Source organism: Somniosus microcephalus, chromosome 13 (assembly GCF_052327205.1).
Source record: "Somniosus microcephalus isolate GS21.2 chromosome 13, FLI_Smic_1.0, whole genome shotgun sequence".
NCBI lineage: Eukaryota > Metazoa > Chordata > Chondrichthyes > Squaliformes > Somniosidae > Somniosus > Somniosus microcephalus.
In genome coordinates, this window is record NC_140999.1 from 138,302,002 (window position 1) to 138,317,820 (window position 15,819).

Consider the following 15,819-nt stretch of genomic DNA (forward strand, 5'->3'; position numbering starts at 1 on the left):
TTTAAATGGGCCAATGTTCTGCCTGGCATGATACTATAAAAATTATGTATAGTGCCTTTCACATCAAAATGTTTCAAAGTACTCCACGTGATGAAGTTGTTTTTGAAGTGTAGCCATGTAATAAAATAGGCCTTGTAAACAGGTTCAGTGCCCAGCTGTGGTCAGTTAGCTAATCTACAGCACCCTTGGTATAGAGAGGAATAATCCAGTCAGTATTCCCACTCCTAATCACTGTCCAATGTACGCTCGAGCGAACAAACGAACGAATGAGCGAACGAGCGAACAAACGAACGGATGATTGAACGATTGAATGGGTGAACGATGTCAGTAGGACTGACATGATATGGGTTTTTTTCTTGGTTTATTGAAATAGTGGTAGTTTGTACTGTAAATATTATTGATTTATTTGTAAAATTTATCAATGCATTTATATTGTTAACCATAAAGCTGTTCTCAAGGCTTAATTTTTTTCTTATTGTGGTCAATGAATGTAATGGATTTACTATGTAATTGATGATTTGTATAAGTACTGTTGTACAATAATAAAAAAAAATCACTGTCCAATGACTCCTAGTTGAAAATGCATTCATGTGGAATTTGAGTTAGTCTGTGATGCCTGCCAGAGTTGAATAGACTGTGCTGCACACAGTTTTGGTTCACACATGAGGAATGGGTACTCGGACAATATACGGGGTGGCCAATGCCTGTGATACAGCCACAAATTGCCCCATATAGCGCCTATAATGTAGAAAAATGTCTCAAAGCACTTCACAGAAGCATAAGGGAAAAATGGATACCAAGCCAAAGGAGAGATTAGTAGCCATGACCAAAAGTTGGACAAAAAAGTAGGTTTTAAGGAGGGTCTTAAAGGAAGAGTGGGAAGTCAAGAGGGAGACTGAAGGCACAGCTGCCAATAGTGGAGCAATGCAATCCAGAAGTCTGAACCATCCTCCAGTACGAATCAGTGACTTTAAGACAGGAGGACAAAAAATTTGTGTTAAAATATTTTTTTAATGTTAAAATGGAATATTACTTCTGGATTGCATTGCTCATAACTGGGTGCAGTACTTACATTATTCTTCATTTTAAGCTACTTCCTGATTTGGTGAATTTCTAGTAAGCCCTGGTGACAATGGAAATGTATTTTTTTCCAACTGCTGTGCGCTTGAAGAATGGGCTGTGTCAGTATGCTGGAATGAATTGATCACTTTGAACAGAGGGAGGGGGATGCGAGTTCAAATTATGCAAGTCAGAGGCTGAGTGAAGAAATGTGGGGGGGGGGTGGTGGGAGTGAGAGAAAAATCAATGTATTTTTATCTAGGATTATTTTGCTAAAATTGTTTAAAATCTTTTATATTCCAGTCAAAAATAATGCCAAGCAGCAGGAAAGGAGGTCCTATAGGGTGATTTATGACCTTCAAAATGAATAACCCAGCAAAAAGACCATATCACCAGAAACAGTGCACTCAGAGATGCAGCATTCCAAGCACTACATTAAATGCATGGCTGAATTCTCATGAGGTTACATTATACAGAAAATGGTGGAAAACAATGAAAGACCGAGTGAAAGGCAAAACATTTGAATACATCTGCTTCAATCTTTTCTTCCTTTGTCACTCTGTCACTACCAAACCAAACTAGACTTGTGGAGCAGCAAGAAAAAAATTGCATAAGGACTTAAAAAAAATAAGAGTATGGAGAATACATACTGAGTGCATAACTTGGAACAGAATGAGGGTAGAGTTCTGAATGGAAACAAATGTCTGATTAAATACCAATTGTGTCAGTTGCTAAATAGACAGTTTGGGCTAAAACATCAAATTTACAGAACATAAGTAAACTGCAAATTTAGAACGCCAGATTTAGACACAAGAGAAAATAACCTCTTCAACTAAAAAAAAACATTTAAAAAAAAATAATCACAAGTGGAAAAATATTTTTTATTTGTGTTATTCTGATGGAGGGAATTAGCACCACTGTTTCAATTGGTGTGTTGACTTTTTAAAATTTACTGTACCACATTTAAGAAAAAATATTGGGCCTGATGCTATATTAATGTATAAATGTATATTTAAATCGATTTTTATAAAGCCTTAAGAGACTCTATTCTTTAATTTAATTTTAAAAAATTATTTGCAAAGCTCAGATGTGCCTGTAGCTAGCCAGCCTCACTTATAACCTTAATTTATTTTAATTATGACCCCACATCAGCACAGCTGCTAAACAGGCATAAGTCACACAAATCTCCAGTTTCCACGTAATCAGCTTCTCATTCAACCCACATGTTCCGGCCTATTTTGTATATCTAGCAATGTAAATACACCCATCCCCCCACTGGCACACTGTGTACAAGCCATCAGGGGGTGCCTTCATTGTTCCTCAAATAATGCAGAACTTCTTCAATAGCACATTTCAGTACTTAAATGTTGTGGCTTTTTTTAACTTCTAAAAACTGATCAGCCTCTACAGAACAGATACTAAACTAAAATAAAAACAACTCTAGTATATACTTAAGTGATCTATCATCACCTTGCAACTAATTACGATCAAATCAGATTTTACTGGAAAGGATCAGAATGCTGGTCTTTTTAATTTGCACCATTTCATGTGGCAAAGTGTTAGGGTTCTACACATGTTTCAATGCCACTATTGTAAGTGAGCAATAATACAGTAGTGTGTTGGATATGAACGGGGCCAGTGAGTTACGCTGCAATAGCTTTTTGAACATTTGTATCTATGAATACACAGGCAATCTCCCTTCTTCCTAAAAGTAGTGATGGTGCAAAAATGAAGGCAGTGGGCCCCACATGATTGATCACCACAAACAAACGGCAGGAGGGAGGAAATTATCCCAGACTTACTGTAACAGAAACATCTAGCAGCTGATTGCAAATGTAAAATAAGCATCTATAAACAAAATGCCAGTCACGGTGTTACTACCTATTGCTCTGCAGAAATGTCCTTTTTACTATTTGAAAGTATTTAGTTAATTAACGCCTAACCTCCCCTCCCATTAAACAATGCACTATCCCACATTAGCAGGCACGCTCATTCATTGTTCCCGTTAAGTAATTAAGAATGTTAGACATGTAAAAAGATAATTTGCAAACTAAATCTTCACAAACCTTCAAGGGAACAATCAAAGAACTATGAGATTGACACCAGATGTTCAACCAAAGAATGCCATTCTTTGCACTTCCTGATTAGAGACAGTAATTTTTATATTGGATTTTATTATCCGCGTGTATATATCTATATACTATAATACACATATATACAGACACATTATATATATATGCATACATATGTACATGTATGTTTGTGTGCGTTTGTGGATAATGGCTCCCTGCTGCCTCAGTAGGTTTATCCAGTGAGTTGCTGAATCAGATAGATCAGGAAGGAACAAAGCTCAATCCCCGATCTGTGTTAAATGGGCTAAGCTGCTGAGTGGGGGTACTACAACTGGTTTCAGCCCCTCTCAGTTGGGGAGGGAATAATCGGTGAGGGTGACCAGCATCCAGTGAGTTCTGTTGGAAGTGCAAGTTTGCGGACATCAGTGACGAGGTGAGGCTTGGCTATGATGGCCTCCACATTTGAATAGTCTATCAACACCACTCACTGTCAAGGCTCATACATGAATAATGGTTACTGGGGCAGGCACAAGGCAGCTGTCTGGCACCTGTAGAACCACATTCCACTAAGAAAGACAAGAACTTTGGAAGGAAAAGGAAGAGAGAGAAAAACTGGCATGAAAAGGTTTTTAAAAATGACTGAAGTTAGATAATTGAGTTTATGAATTTACTTTATTAATTGATACAGTACAAGGGCTCCTTGGATGACAAGGGAGAGAGAAGATGATGAAACAAAAAAAGAGGATGTATGATGCATGTCAGGTGAATTCTTCAAGGGAGAACCAGAACAATAAGTTGAGCGGGGATGTGAAGATGAAAATAAGATTGGTAAAGAGAGAATATGAGAGTAGAATGGCGGTTAACATAAAAGGGAACCCAAAAATCTTCTACCGGCATGTAAACAGTAAGCAGGTAGTAAGAGACGGGGTGGGGCCTATTAGAGACAAAGAAGGTGATATATGCTTAGAGGCGCAGGGCAAGGCTAGACTACTCAATGAGTACTTTATATCGATGTTTACTCTTCTTCTTAGGCAGCCCCTTGGAACCGAGGATGACTTGCTTCCACATTAAAAATGAGTTCGCAGGTGACTGATGAGTCCAATGTGGGACCTACAGACTCTGTCACAGGTGGGGCAGACGGTGGTTGAAGGGGCAGGTGGGTGGGGTGCTTGGGTTGACGTGCGCTCCTTGCGCTGCCTGCGCTTGGCTTCCGTTTGCTCCCGGCGAAGAGACTCGAGGTGTTCGGTGCCTTCCCGGATGCTTCTCTTCCACTTTGTGCGGGCTTGGGCCAGGGATTCTCAGGTGTCGGTGGGGATGTTACACTTTTTCAAGGAGGCTTTGAGGGTGTCCTTGAAGCGTTTCCTCTGCCCACCTGGGGCTCTCTTGTCGTGCCTGACCTCCGAGTAGAGCGCTTGTTTTGGGAGTCTCGTATCGGGCATGCGGACAATGTGACCCGTCCGTCGGAGCTGATTGAGCGTGGTCAAAGCTTCGATGCTGGGGATGTTGGCCTGAGCAAGAACACTGAAGTTGGTGCGCCTATCCTGCCAATGGATTTGTAGGATCTTGCGGAGGCAGCGTTGGTGGTACCTCTCCAGTGCTTTGAGGTGCCTGCTGTACATGGTCCATGTCTCTGAGGCATACAGCACGGCGGGTATCACTGCTGTGCTGTAGATGGTGTTTACTGCTGACAAAATATCGGTAGAAGTGGAAAAGGTAGAAGCAATGGAAGGGGTGAAAATTGATAGACAGGTTGTACTAGAAAGGCTGGATATGCTTAGAGTGGACAAGTTGCCTGGTCCAGACGGCTTGCATCCCAGGTTGCTAAGGGAATTGGGAGAGAAGATAGCGGAAGGGCTTACCATATTTTCCAATCTTCCCTAGATGCGGAGGAAGTGTCTGAGGATTGGAAAGTGGCAAATGTGACACATTGTTCAAGAAACAGTGTAAGGACAATCCTAGTAACTACAGGCCGGTCAGTTTAACATCAGTGGTGGGTAAAGTTTTGCTTCCCATGGGTTAGTGCTGGGACCACTGCTTTTTTTGATATATATATAAATGACCTGGATATTGGAATACATAGAAACATAGAAGATAGGAGCAGGAGTAGGCCATTTGGCCCTTCGAACCTGCTCCGCCATTCAATGAGATCATGGCTGATCTTCCAAATTCAGTAGAATTTCTAAAAAACAGAGTAGAATTTCTAAAAAACAGAGTAGAATTTCTAAATTTGCCAATGACACCAAACTTGGGGGTGTGGCAAACAGTGATGATGATATCAAGGCTAGCAGAATGGGCAGATAAGTGGCAGATGGAATTTAATACAGAGCAGTGTGAGGTGATGCATTTTGGCAGAAGGAACAGGGAGAGGCAATATACACTTAATGACAGTTTTAAAGAGTGTGCAGGGACAAAGGGACCTGGGAGTTATTGCGTATAGGTCACTGAAGGTGGCAGGATATATTGAGAGAGTGGTTAGCACAGCATATGGGATCTTGGGCTTCATAAATTGAGGTATTGAGTACAAAAGTAGAGAAGTTATGCTGAACCTTTATAAAGCGCTGGTTAGGCCACAACTGGAGTATTGCGTTCAGTTCTGGTCACCACATTTTAGGAAGGATGTGAAGGCCCTTGAGAGGGTGCAGAGAAGATTTACCAGAATGGTTCCGGGGATGGCCAATCTTAGCTACAAGGATAGGTTGGAGAAGCTGGATTTTTTTTCATTAGAGCAAAGGAGGTTGAGGGGTGATTTGATGGAGGTGTACAAGATTATGACGGGTTTGGATAGGCTAGACGGGGAAAGGCTGTTCCCACTAGTTGATGGTACAAGGACTAGGGGACACAGAATTAAGGTTTTGGGCAAGAGATACAGGGGGATGTGAGGGGAAAAAAAATTATGCAGCGAGTGGTGATAACCTGGAATTCGCTGCCTACGGAAGTGATGGAAGCGGAGACACTCAATGTTTACAAGGGGAGACTGGATAGGCACTTGAGGGAAATAAACTTGCAGGGCTATGGAGATAGAGTGGGGGAATGGGACTGACTGGATTGCTCTACAGAGAGCTGGCATGGGCTCGATGGGCCGAATGGCCTCCTTCTGTGCCGTTATGACTCTATGACGCTATGAGTACAACAAAGTGCAAATGAGTTCAAAATGATCCATTTCACACTTCAGTTTATTTATTTGTATATCTCAGGGAAGCTTCTGGATTGCATCCCCGATATTTGTGCTGCACAAACAACATGATTTGCATCATGATATCACAAAAAAAAATACTTCTGTTTTTTTGAGTTTTCTTATTAATTTTCTTTTTGTGCTTTTGGTTTGCCTGTCAACTTTTTGTACTATTTTTATTTAATTCTCAAAAAAATACACTCACATGTATATTTTATGAAGTCATTGTACAATTTGATTACAAGTTCTTATGGTCGGAATCCATTGATACATCCAGGTTTCGTGACATAACTCTGCACATACTGGAAGCAGTGCACAGACGGCTAGATTGGTCCTGGTTCCTTGGGATTAGTTAGGCCTGGCTATGTGGGGAGGGGAAGCTCCTGCCTACCTAGTGGTCATGTTGGTTGGACTTGTTACCCTTCATGGTCAGTGGGTGGGTTGCAGTGCTGGAGGGGAGGTCTTTGGGCGGGGGGGGGCAGGACATTTTACATAGAATGAGCATCTAAGAATATGCCCTAGAGTATTTGGTACTGCTTTAGTGAGTGTTTTTTAAGTTTTAAGGAAGGCTATGCTACATGTATGCCTTACTCTGTAAGATATAGTTCGCTGTTCATTGTGACGTGGCTGAATTTAATGTACCAGCATGCTTTGAGAGTTCTGCAAAGAAACCTTTAAACAGATTTAGTTAACTTCTGTAACCCTTTTAGATATGGCATAAGTGGCCCATTGTCTACAGATTTAGTTAACTTCTGCAACCTCCTCAGACAGGACCTCAAGAGTTCTGCAAAACAAACCTTTAAGCTGATTGAACAATGAGGAACCCCTTCAGACATGGTGCAGGCGACCTGTTGTGTCTCAAGGGGTTTTATACCCTTACCTATATAACAATTAAGAAGGACTCCAGGGTGGAGAGTTTAGTTAATGGCCATTTTATTTACAATGTGCTTCTTCACTCAATGCACTACATTTCCCATAGTGCATTGCAAATCACCACTACGGTATCCCATGTGGGACAATTCTAATACACATTCAAAATACACAACATATTTCCTCCCCCTTAAAATAGAATGTCCAAACAGAATAACTGAAAATGACTATAACTTTGGAAGAGAGGGTAGACTGCCTCTACATTCCGCTAACCCTGTGGATTATTCTGCCCCATGCACACAGGTTAGCACTAACTGTAACTAAGGCGCTCTGGAGGCTGCCTTTCTCTTTGGGGGGTAACGCCTAGTCTCAGGAGCAGGCTCTGGCTGGCTCTCCCGTGACCCTGCAGGCGTGGCTTCCTCCCTCGATAGCACAAGAGTGGATGGTGCCACCGTCTCAGGGTCGGACGACCAGTCCCTGCTGGAGCCCCCAGCAGGTCCTTGATCCTCTGTTTCTTGGGATACCTGTGGCGACTGTCTTGGCAGTAACTGGTCTACATGCCGTCTCCATGTTCGGTTGTCTCCGGTGCGGACTCGGTATGAAATGGGGCCCGTCTTTTGAATGACCGTAGCCGGGACCCACCGCTCCGGGGTGGTGTAGTTATGTGCGAGGACTTTGCCCCCCACCACAAAGTGTCGTTCTTTGGACCTCTGAGCTCGTCTGCTGACTTGATCCTGCTGATTGGCGTGCACCACTGCTTCTGTGGACGTTGGCCTCAGCAGGTCAAGGCGTATCCGTCCGCATTGCCATGTGCTGCTGACCTCCGGTATTTGATGTTGTAATTTTGAGCGCTTAACATCAACGCCCAGCGCTGCATCCTGCACGCTGCCAGGGAGGGTATTCCTGTGTGTGGACCAAAGATCAATGTCAGAGGATGATGATCCGTCAGCAAGGTGAATTTCCTTCCGAACAAGTAGTGATGGAACTTTTTGATTCCAAAGATGATGCCCAAAGCCTCTCTTTCGATCTGCAGGTATTTCACCTCTGCCTTGCTCAGGGACCTTGACGTGAATGCAATCGGCTTCTCTTCGCCTGAGGGAAAGATGTGGGACATGACCGCGCCGACGCCATAAGACGACGCGTCACAGGCCAGCTGAATCTGCAACGATGGGTCAAAGTGCGTCAACACTCTGGGGTCAGTCAAAGCTGCTTTGGCTTTCTTGAATGCAGCTTCGCACTCCTTCGTCCACGCCCAGGCCTTGCCCTGACACAGCAACTCGTGTAATGGCTTCAACAGTGATGCCAGCTGTGGAATAAACTTTCCGTAATAGTTCAGGAGACCTAAGAATGACCGCAGCTGGCCGACATTTGTAGGTGCAGGAGCGTCGGCAATGGCTTTCACTTTCGATGGTGCTGTGTGTAGGCTGTCCGCGTCGATGACTTGACCTAGGTACTCCACTGATGGCTTGAAAAATTCGCATTTGTCCTTGCGAACGCGTAAGTCATATTCTTCAAGTCTTCCCAGTGTCTTCGTCAGGTTCTGCAGATGCTCGTTGTCATCCTTTCCTGTGACAAGGATATCGTCGAGACAACATTGTACCCCTGGAATGCCGCTTAAGATCTGGTCCATAGCCCGCTGAAACAATGCTGGTGCTGACGTTATACCAAAGGGTAGGCGGCAGTACCTGTAGAGGCCCTTGTGGGTGGTAACGGTGAGGTACTTCTGTGAATCCTCTTCCACATGCATCTGCAAGTAAGCTTGGCATAGATCAATCTTGCTAAACTTCTGACCACCTGCTAGACCCGCGAAAAGATCTTCAATGGTGGGGAGGGGGTACTGTTCAGCTGAGAGCACAGGATTCACTGTTACTTTGAAATATCCACATAAGTGAGCCGCGCCGTCACTTTTCATCACTGGTACCACGGGCGTGGCCCACTCACTGTGCGAAACCGGCACCAGGACCCCTATCTTGACCAGACGCTCCAAGTCAGCCTCCACCTTTGGTTTGAGGGCGTAGGGAACATTCCTGGCCTTCAGGAATCGTGGCTGGCTGTCAGACTTCACTTTGAGTTTGACCGTAATCCCCTTCATACTCCCCAATTCTCCGTCAAAGACAGCCGCATGCTTTGTCAACACTGCCGCTAACCCCGCCTCTTCAACTGACACCGCATTCACTTTTTTCCAATCAAGATGAATTTTCTCCAACCATGGCCTGCCCATCAGGGATGGATAGTCACCCTTGACCACGTAAACTGGCAGCATCACGGCTTGTCCATTAAGCTCCACCTTGACCTCCGTCTTACCCAGCATTGGGACTGTTTCCCCAGCGTAGGTCTTTAAGATGAGCTTGGCCGGCGTCAGTGATAGGTGGTTCGGTTTTCCTTTGAATAGCTTCTCTGAAATCAAGGAGACAGCGGCCCCCGTATCCAGCTCCATTTTGACTGGTATTCCCTCTAGTAGTGGAGTGACTCCATAGCCTGATGAGCCTCCATTCACTGTTAACACATGGAGATTCAGCTCCCCATCAGAGTCTGTGTCACTGTCTTCCTGTTCTTGTTTCACCATGTGTAGGTTTTTCTTTTTAGAGCGCCAGTTGGATGTGTTTCCTTGTTTGTTTTTGTGTGTCTCTGTGTAGGATTGTTTGCTTTGCCCTTTACACACACGTTCAATGTGTCCTTTTTTTTCACATTTCTGACAGGTCAGGTCTTTACACCAGCAGTCAGATGGCTGATGACCTGACCTTCCACATCTGTAACACTCTCTGGCACCCCTTGCATGCTTATCCAGTGTAGCTGCTACCCTGTGCACTCTTGTTGCAGCCCCCAACAGCTGTGCATCTTTAGCTGCTAACTCCATAGACACAGCGAGCTCCACTGCTGATTTAAGCGTCAGTTTGTCAGTCGTGAGCAAGCGCTTCTGTGTTGCTTCACATCTTAATCCACACACAAACCTATCACGGACAGTGTCATTTAGAGTTTCACCAAACTCACAATGCTCAGTTAGCTTCTTTAGCACTGCAACATATTCGGCTATGGACTCACCCTCCCCTTGGTTTCGTTTGTGATACCTGAGCCTCTCGGCAATCAGCAGCGGCTTGGGTGCGAAATGTGTTTCCAAAACTTCCACAATCTGATCATATGTCTTAGCGCCGGGCTTATCCGGGTGCATCAAACTCTGTAACAAGCCAAATGTTTTTGCTCCGATCACACTGAGGAACGTCGCCACTTTCACATCATCTTTAATGCCATTTGCAGTCACAAAAAATCCGAAACGCTCTGTATAAGCACTCCATTGCGCCGCCGTTTCATCAAATGGTCCAAACGCTCCGGTTAGCATAGCCATTTTGTTATTTTTTTTTTCTTTACATTCCTTTTCCTCCACTTTAAAAAATTTTTTTACAGTCCTTTTCCTCCACTTCGTTTCACTGTATCGTTACTCTCCCCCTTCTTATTTGTGTAACACACGAACCGCCACCTTTACGAGGCGTTTGCATCAGCACTAAACTGCGGGCACGCCATTAAGAAAAGACAGGAACTTCTTACTTTAAACATCGCCGATTCCAGTGCAAAGTGATGCGCAAGCCCGTCATCCTCATCGCCAGTTTTGTTGTGTCTCAAGGGGTTTTATACCCTTACCTATATAACAATTAAGGAGGACTCCGGGGTGGAGAGTTTAGTTAACGGCCATTTTATTTATAATGTGCTTCTTCACTCAATGCACTACATTTCCCATAGTGCATTGCAAATCACCACTACGGTATCCCATGTGGGACAATTCTAATACACATTCAAAATACACAACACGACCTTTAGGCCCATTGACTACAGATAAGAAGAGATACCCATGATTAACAATCGTCAACATGGTCTGAGACAGAAGAAACACCACTGATTGAACAATAGCCAACGTGGTCTGAGACACGTGTGCATTGGGAGGCCTGCCAAGTTTTGGGTATAAAGGACACAGTTAGAAAACGCTTGGGGGCTGCTGCAGTGAGTCAGGTGACTTGACCGGTTACACAGAAAGAAGGGGCAACTAGTCACCGCCGAACTGGTCACTCGCTGGCGTTAGTACGTATGTATGCTTATGCTTGCTCATTGAAGGTTATGATTGTGTGGAGATTTGATTTTGTGCTTGCTTGTAAACTTGATTGATTTTAAGTAAAGAAGTAGTTACCCTGAAATCTTTGTCTCATTGTCTTCATTCTGGTTTGGGTCCGAACTCTAAATAACTGTCAGACCGGGATACCATAAAGGACCGTAAATTTGTACTATATCATTCTGTTAATTAAATGTTGTGCAGGAGAATTTAAGATGTTACAGCATTGTGTAACGGTTCGTGTAGATCGCCACTAAATAAGAGAGTTTGACTTCAACGAACTATAAATAAGTTGTTTATTTACAGGAACAGGCTAATTACAGCAGGTAAGATAGCAGGTAAGATGGCTGACTGTAGGAGCACCGTGGTGTAGGTCTTGTCCCAGCGGGGACTCCATGAGGACTGAGTTCGCAGTCCTGTGGGGAGCGTGATGACGTCATCGCGTTTGTGTTGTGACGTCATCACGTTGTTCGCATTTCCCACGCTTAGAGCGTCACATGATGCGCGTCGTTGCGTCGCTGGCCGTTGAGGCCGAAGTCGGGAGACCGGGCTGTGCCGGTGCTTGCCGCGGGAGTGGAAGATCGCGTCGCTCCCGTCGGCTGGCCGTTGAGGCCGAAGACGCTAGGCTGGGCTGTGCCGGCGCATGCACATCACGTTGTACGTGACGTGACGTCAGCGCGCTAGGGCACGTCTTAAAGGGGCAATGGCCCCAACAGGTAAGTTAAAAGGGCAATGGCCCCAAAAGGTAAGTTAAAGGGAATTATGTGTCTCAATGTAAGGGACAACCAGTGGTACCGCCACATAGGCCCCCCCAGAATTCGCTTTAACGAAAGTCCAAGGATGAGATGGTCTGACGAGCTGGTGGTCACGGCGGCCGTGTTGTCTCGACTTGGTAAGCGAGGTATGAAGATGCTGCTCATGAGCGGATCCTTACGCGCGTCGTGGCGAATAAAACGTATCCGTGAGGCGAAGGACCGTGGAGACGTGCGAAACAGCAGGCCTTGTCAGAGTAACGGGTAGGTTGGGCGGACGCGGGCGATGTCTCCGTTGATGTTGAAACAAGTCCTTGTTCCGACGAAATCTGCAGGAACGCCGACGGGCGATCCAGGAGGACTTGACTGGTGAGGTTGGTGAACTCGCCGACAGGTGAGCGAAACCTTCGGGAGGCTGGAACGCACGGAACGGTGCGTGCCATAGTGCTACGACGATAACACAACGGAGGGTGAAGAGTTGATCAGTGATTGGTGAGGCCAGCAACTTTCACGTGGCTGATCGCGGCCGCAGAATGCCCGTTGGACCCGTCCTCGATGTGTGCAGCTTCAGTAGACGTTTGCGTTTGCTAAAGGGAAAACTGGATAAAGGGCAGCAACGGTCCAGGTTGTTGTTGCTTTCGGGCGGGGTAAACTCTGCCTGGAGGGCGGCAACACTTGAAACTGTTGTAGATTTAGGAGAAAACAGCCGGGAGGGCGGCACGCTTTTGTTCACGCCGAATCGTGTAGTAGGTAACACAACCAGCAGGCTGAAGGGCTAGTGCGTCATCGGCGGAGAAGGAGTCGTCGGTGTTCACGAGGGATGGGTTCTTGTGGTTCGCGAGGGATGGGTCCTCGTGCGCGAGGAGTGCGTCCTCGTGTTTTGCGGGGGTGAATCCTCGTGGTATCCCTGCAGGGTGCGCTCCGATTTTGTGGGCCCGAACATGCTGTACCCCGCGCTTGGAGAGATGTATACTTGCTGTTGCTGTGGACGTAGAGGCGGACGATCCGTGTGGTGGTAGAAGAGTCGAATACGGAGACCGTGAGCACGTGCGTGGTCTGTGCTGCATCGATGTTCTCGGCGAACAAGGCTTCTTCCTTCATAAAGCACGAGGAAGACCGTGGCTCCCTGGATTGCGGTAGCGACAGCAGAACGGCTGATGCTTCCATAGCGTGCTTCGTTTGTGAAAGACGTTCACAAACCCACCAATTGTAGCGCTGGTGGACGACGGTTGCCGTTGGTCGTGCTCTACCTCTGTGAAATCGTTCGTGAAAAACGGGCTCAGCCCCAAGCTGCACTTCCTTTGCGAATACGTACGCAAAGACGGGGTCGCTTTTGGTGGAATCGGTGTTAGGCGGTTGCTGTTCCGTGGTTGTTCGTCGGTTGTGCGCTGGTCGTCTTGTGGGAAGACGAGGGTCAGGCTGTGTGTTGCTACCGTGAAAATCGTTCACGGATACGGGTTCACCAATTGTAGCGTTGGAATTGATGAGCTCCCGTACTCACGTCGTTGGGTCACCAATGTAGCAGTTCGTGTAGATCGCCACTAAATAAGAGAGTTTGACTTCGACGAACTATAAATAAGTTGTTTATTTACAGGAACAGGCTAATTACAGCAGGTAAGATAGCAGGTAAGATGGCTGACTGTAGGAGCACCGTGGTGTAGGTCTTGTCCCAGCAGGGACTCCACGAGGACTGAGTTCGCAGTCCTGTGGGGAGCGTGACGATGTCATCGCGTTTGTGTTGTGACATCATCACGTTGTTCGTGTTTCCCGTGCTTAGGGTGTCACGTGATGTGCGTTGTTGCGTCGCTGGCCGTTGAGGCCGAAGTCGGGAGACTGGGCTGTGCCGGTGCTTGCCGCGGGAGCGGAAGATCGCGTCGCTCCCGTCGGCTGGCCGTTGAGGCCGAAGACGCTAGGCCGGGCTGTGCCGGCGCACGCACATCACGTTGTACGTGACGTGACGTCAGCGCGCTAGGGCGCGTCTTAAAGGGGCAATGGCCCCAACAGGTAAGTTAAAAGGGCAACGGCCCCAAAAGGTAAGTTAAAGGGAGTTATGTGCCTCAATGTAAGGGACAACCAGTGGTACCGCCACAATTGCTTCATTGTAACAAACTAATAAATTAGCAGAAAGTTACCATAGCAGAAGAAGAGGAACCTGCATTTATATAACACCTTTCATGACCTCAGGATGTATCACAGTGCTTTACAGCCAATTAACTATTTGAAAGTGTGGTCACTGTTGTAACCTAGGGGACTGCATTGCCAGTTTGTGCACAGCCAGGTTCCACAACTAATAATGGGCCAGATTTTGCAATAAGAATAACGGTGAGGCTAACAGTGCTCACTGTTATAAGGGAGAAAATCTGACAGCAACTTCTGGAGTGCGCACATGCACAGTTAAATGCAAAAATCCAGAAGTTGCTGCCAGAGATACCCTGCTCCTCCACAGGGTGTGCTGTTGTTGTCCTTGTCGACAGACTCGGCACTGAAATGAATGCAATGGCATGAACTTGGGGTACTTGCCCACTAGTTCCACACTAAAAATGGCTGAAAAGTTTAGGGCTGGTGTATTCAGGATAAGTGAGTTTTTAACGACATGATAAGTGATAATTACTGCTGAACAACCTCTCTGACCCTGAAAATTTAATGTTATAAGTGTGGAGTTTCATTCCCTTAGAAGAAAATTAGCGTTGAAGAGTTTTAAAAAATGTAAATGATTTTTTAAAACTTTTTCTGTCTATCTCTTATCTCGCGCCCTTAATCCCATCTGCATTTCCCAATCTTTATTTTGCTTTCTGTACATCATTTAGATCTAATTTATATTTCCTGCTTTACACTTCCTGGTTTAGACTCATAGGGTTACATAGGATATACGGCACAGAAACAGGCCATTCAGCCCTACCAGTCCATGTAGGTGTTTATGCCTCCTCCTGTCTTTCCTCATCTAAATCTATCAGTATAACCCTCTATTCCCTTTTCCTTCATATGCTTGTCTAGCATCCCCTTAAATGCATCTATACTTTTCACTTTAACCACTCCCTGTGGTAGCGAGTTCCACATTCTCACCACTCTTTGGGTAAAGAAGTCTCTTCTGAATTCCCTATTGGATTTCTTGCTGACTATCTTATATTGGTGGCCTCTAGTTATGCTCTTCCCCACAAGTGGAAACATTGGCCAGGATCTTACCTGAGGAGGTGCATTGGGGGCGGGACTGCTGGTTTCTGGGTTCTAGTCCCGCTCCCAGCGACATCTGACGACCTGATGCTATTTTCCCCTGATTGGCCTTGTTAAGCCTGCCCTGTGGGTTTGCCGGCCAATTAAGGGGATGCCGATGTTAGATGACGTCAGTGCATGACGCTTCATCTGCCGGTTTTGTTAAAGTGACAGGCCCCATAATTTTTTGACAGATGATTTGACAGTGCTTGACAGCATTGAGGGGCTGTCAAACACTGACAATCACGTCCAAAGGTGAGCCCTTACACCCAGGCTCACCAATGACTCTTTTCTTGGGAGAAAACAGATGGCAGCTGCATGTGAGATTGCAGAAGCCATCTGTCAATTCTCCCGATCAAATGAGGCTTCACAGAAACATCAAATCTTGTCACCTGCAGATACATATAAACAGAATAAAAATATTTCTCACTACTTTCTCTCACCTGTCATACTTACCTGTGCACCATTGCACCCATCACAGTACCTCTGCAGCTGTCATTTTCACACTTACACTGCAGCAGACCCACAGCTCACCTCGCTGACCCTGGCGGGGTTTCCCGCCGTTGGGAAGCCGGCATCAGCAGG

The 15,819-nt window shown here is 45.7% G+C and overlaps 1 long non-coding RNA gene across 1 annotated transcript in view; it reads left to right on the forward strand.

The window, feature by feature from the left end:
- The first annotated feature begins 11,180 nt into the window (after positions 1 to 11,180).
- The window catches only part of LOC147108610 (uncharacterized), a 115,000-nt gene continuing 110,361 nt past the window's right edge, over positions 11,181 to 15,819 (forward strand). The window contains exon 1 of the long non-coding RNA XR_015080615.1: positions 11,181 to 11,248. This is a non-coding gene — a long non-coding RNA (uncharacterized LOC147108610). The remainder of the gene's footprint in view (positions 11,249 to 15,819) is intronic.